Source organism: Zonotrichia leucophrys, chromosome 3, assembly GCF_028769735.1.
Source record: "Zonotrichia leucophrys gambelii isolate GWCS_2022_RI chromosome 3, RI_Zleu_2.0, whole genome shotgun sequence".
Classification (NCBI taxonomy): domain Eukaryota; kingdom Metazoa; phylum Chordata; class Aves; order Passeriformes; family Passerellidae; genus Zonotrichia; species Zonotrichia leucophrys.
This window is the reverse complement of record NC_088172.1, coordinates 42,082,828-42,087,533: the sequence shown is the minus strand read 5'-3', so window position 1 is coordinate 42,087,533 and position 4,706 is coordinate 42,082,828. Positions and strand designations below refer to the sequence as shown.

Here is a 4,706-nt window from a genome sequence, read left to right as displayed (position 1 = left end):
TTTAACTCAGAAAAGGCACAGATGCATAATTTTCCTTTGAAACCTTATTTGCTATATTTCTGCAATAGTTACAAAAATATCCCTATGAATTGACTGTCACTGTGCTAAAACTGAAAACTAAGGGGTAAGTGCTCCTTTGAGACACGCACATGGCCTCTGCCTCCCCTGTGTATTTGGAGCACTCACTACTGCTGTCAGCAAAGCTCCCACCTTTACCTCAAAGCTCCCTCCTCTAATCAGGGAAATGTGTGCAAGAAATGGAGGAGGCTGACAGACAGCATATATTATCCTTCTCCTTTTCTCTTTAATGTTAAATCAGGAAAGATAATGTAGCGGGAGGTTCTAAGAGAGTTGGTTGCTAGTGACCTTGAGCTGCTCTGTTCTGTAGTGAATTGGGTCTAGAGCATCCTCAAGGTTTGTGAGCAGTGTTACAGCCAAAGGGACTAAGAGGTGAGTCCCCAGGTTCCTGCATCCCGAGCACCTTCCAGAAGTGACTCGGTGTCCTGTGACCTGTGCTTGGCATCTCAGGATCAAAAGGAAGAGACAACACAACTGCAACTTGAATACTGAGTACTACATTTATAAACATTCTTTCAGATGAAGCTGCAATTACTATTATAGCACTATCTATATCTATATCATTATAGCACTATCTACATCCAGAAATGTAACAGGAATGCAAGGCAACCAGATGCCAATAGCTAACAGTTCAGCTAAACACAAAGGAAAAATGCTTATAAAGTGGTAGATAAACTTACAGGATATTTGTACATTTTTGTCTCAAAGATGTATTTAGTTGTAAAAATAAATATATGTATTACCTTGGTAGTAAGGGACATGAAAGAAGACAAAATCACTGCTTGTGTTAGGACTAAGTATTAAGTGTGAGGTAGAAGAATAAGTTGAGAATACAGCTTCATCCTACTGGCATAACTTTTTATTCCCTTGATTCATGCTGTCTTATAGTCCTTATTTTAGAATAGGTAGCACTTTCAAACCTTCAGAAAGGATGTGATCTTCACAGGGACTTTACTGCAAGTCTTGTGTACAGTTTACAACTGGGCTCTGCAAAATGGGAAGCTATTGAGCCTTTGATTTAATGAAAACTTAGGAAGTCAATTCAATTCACTGCAGGGACTGCTTTGTTCTTTCATTATGATTCCTTTTTAATGAGAAAGACGATGGCAAGGATAAACTCCATTCCTCGGAATTTTTACACTAATTACATACAAAGCACCATTCTGGCAGAGCGGGACTTATCTCCTTCAGGCAATGCAGTTATCATCTTGTAACCACACTTCAGATCTCCCACATGAACGCTGGAGCTACGTGTGCTGAATGTGGATCCTGCTAGCCTGGCTAGCTCTTTGGCTTGATGAATGTTTAAATATTCCGTAAATCACAGGGAAATACTGATACTGCATGAAGAGGCAGAGACAACCCTTGCATTCTGCTTACAGCTGTAGGATCAAGGGTGCACTATTTTATCAGAACCATTAACTTCCCTCATTGAAGTGGGAAGGGATGGTTGGTTTTGCAAACAGTACTTGAGATGTTTATGTATTAACAAGAGCCAGACATGTATACTACCTCTACAAAGGACAGTTATCCCTTCATTCTACCAAAAAATCAAGTGTTTGTGATTCAGCTCACATCCTTATGAGACAATTTATTATTTGACATACTGTGAGGCAATCTGGGCTACATAGAGAGCTTCATTACCCTCAAATAAAATTACTGAGAACAACATTCACCCCTCTGCAATACCCTGATACTGTGGAGTAAGTTTCAAAGCTCAATCTATGCTCACGGCCACGGTATCTCAGCACTTCCAAGGCCGTGCTATCTTGCTTTCTACCTGCTCAAAAGTCTTGATTCTTTCACCTACAACATCTGTGCCTCTGTTTGAGCCTGTGGTACAAAATACATGTAATGGCATCTGCAGAGATGGAGACAAAACCCAAGCATCAAGATGCATGAGGGGTAGGTACAAACTGCGCTTCCTCAGAGCTTCCTCGAGCCTGCCCACTCATCCTTCTAGTGATGAGGTTTATCTTCTCAAACAGGAACTCACAGCCTTGTGCTCAGATTGGCACTGTCTTCGAAGTACTGGCAGGGCTCCTGGAAAAGTAAGCAGGGAGGGAGCTTTCCAGGCTCAGCAACAAAATCTAAATCCTTATCCAAAGATAAATGCTTGCAAATATATGTTGCAGATTTGCCTCTCAGACTTAGGTGCTGGCATCACCAAGAAAAGCATGACAGCATGAAATGCCACATTGTGATGATTTTTGATTCTGCTGAATTTCAATAGCTACCTGTGATTTTGCAGCTGTGAGCTGAGTAACTGCAATGCTTCCCATTTTATTGCATCTGTGGTTTCTATTTATGGACTTACTGGCATAAAATGGCCACAGCTGGCTAAATGCTCCTAAAATGAATGTACATTTACCTCCAGGGCAAAACTGCCTTTTTCTCAAGTAGTATACTCAGCACAGACATTGCCTCACAGCAATGATGCAGCATCTTGATGCAAACATGCTTCATCACCCAGGACTTTGGCCAGCCTCAAGCTCAGCATCCCTTTCACGCTCGCTGCACTCAGTGCCTGTAAGGTTTGCTCTCATAAAATATGCACCGGTCTTTGAACCATGGTGCAAATCTGAATGCTGTGTCTGGAAGGTACTGGCTGAGGGCATAAACTTGGCAGCCAGAAAGATAACCAGGTCTGAGCTTCCCAAAGTGAGAGTGATCTGAACTGCCTGATTTGAATCTTCCAGGGACTTTTTTACAAGGAGAGGTATCCCTAGTGCAACTTTAGAACAAATTCATTCTCTGTGTGGAAAAGACCTCCCATTCCCTCATTTAGGTCAAGAGAATGGTTAGAGAAATCTCTTTTTTCCCCTGTGCTCTTGTCTGCATCACCAAGCACAGGAAAAATGAGGTTTTCCTATCCTTTCACACAATGCACTCTTGCAGCTTTTGTCCCTGATGGCACAAAGGATGCTTCCTTCAGCACCACAGCTATTTTGAAAGCAACCTAGTAACAAGAGGTGTCTCAGGGTTGAACGAGCTGCATCAGGGATCAAGGGACACTACTGCAGAGAATGCTACAGCACGGATGCTTGATTAGGGCAGGCCTTTATTGCTTTGGGGTTATCATGATTGTATTAGTGATTGCATCATTAAACCAGGACATACTGTGCTCAAGCTTAACTGCTGCCACCTCCATCAGAGAGGAACAGTGCTTTCCAATTTTCAGCTTGTATGTGCTATGGGATGTACATTATTTACTCCCATGACACCATGCAGGAGCATATAATGTGCTGCTTTGGCTAGGATTAAAAAAAGGAAAGATATTTTGTAACACACAATGCATATTGTGGGTTTGTACAGAAAGTGCCTAACTATCGACCTGGAGCAGCTTATTGAGAGAAATAACTCCAGAAGGAAAATCTGAGGGGCTTTTTGAGACTTTACCTGCCATTTTATTTGCCCTATGTTTGGGGCCAGGATTCCTCTCCGTAAGTGTTTATTTGTACCTTGTTAAACAGCTGGCAAAGCAAAGCACACACGATGGAAATGAAAATTGACAAAGCCCTGAGATGCCTGGTCCTTTGTGTGGGTGGAAAGGAGTAGCAGGGCCAAAGCAGAAAGCATCTGTTTGCTGGTCAGTGTAAAAAGAACAGCTGAAAGTGAAAAAAAACCCTGAGGATTAAAAAAATACCATCCAACATCTTTACTAGAAATAGCCAAACAAACCAGAACAAAAGACAGAGGTCAAGTCTATTGGTTTTAACCTTGCTTTTGTATCCCCAACATGGTCTTTTTTTTTTTTACCCTGCCTTTCCAGCTATGTGGAATAATCATACTGTGCTGAAATTGCATCTGTTTTAGTATTATGGCTAACAATGCAAGATGACTTCACTGGACTGGGAAGGGAAATTCGATGTTTAGAGCAACTATCATAAAGAAAAAAAATTGCAAGTTTCTGTATGAAAACTTTACATACCTGAAAAGTTGCTCACAATTCAGCTCACTGAATTGTTATCACCTACAGAGTAAAATAACGAAGGCTCATTCAGCAGTAGCAGCAGTCAACATTTTGTAGCAGGAAATTTTAAAAACTCAATTGGAAGTAGAGTGAAAATTCAAACACAATTATTATGTAAATAGAACTGAACAGAAATCTGGCTCTAGTCACATCGGTTTTTTTCCAGCTAACTTGCTGTGGTGTCCATGATATGATAGGCAAATCCCAAATACATAACGTATCATAATCCTTACTCCTCTGAGCATGCTATCCAAAACTGAAAATTGCACATTACAAAAAGAGATCTCTGCAATTTGAAGTGTCTGTAAATAGGCAGCATTCTAGTTTCATTTCTCCTAAAGTATAGAATTTCCTCTGAATATGAAAAGGGCTCTTCAGATCCCAAACAAAGGGACTATTTGGCTGACCATTCTCATAATAAACACATCCCACACGGTTTGGCATCCCTAATTAGAAGCCCAGAGTAATTAGGAGAAAGTACATTGCAGACAGCAATGTGTAACACAGCAGGGAGATTCTGCAGCGCTGCTATGAGAATACCAAAGACCTGAAGGTCATTATTTTTCACTGGTTCCAAGCCACATTTGCTGCTGTGTTTCAGTTTTACAACCCAGAAAGATCATGGCCCCTTGCACTGGGAGGGCTGTGAGAATCA

At 41.2% G+C, this 4,706-nt stretch overlaps 1 long non-coding RNA gene across 2 annotated transcripts; it reads right to left on the bottom strand.

Annotated features, from left to right (window-relative positions):
- Positions 1-732: 732 nt before the first annotated feature.
- LOC135445470 (uncharacterized) lies at positions 733-4,053 on the bottom strand. Of its 2 annotated transcripts, none has more exons than XR_010439531.1 (3): positions 4,010-4,053; positions 3,478-3,686; positions 733-2,121 (listed from the first exon to the last, which is right to left on the bottom strand). It is a non-coding gene; the product is annotated as an uncharacterized LOC135445470 (long non-coding RNA). The 2 variants fall into 2 exon arrangements; XR_010439530.1 differs by having other exon boundaries at positions 3,540-3,686.
- Positions 4,054-4,706: the final 653 nt, after the last annotated feature.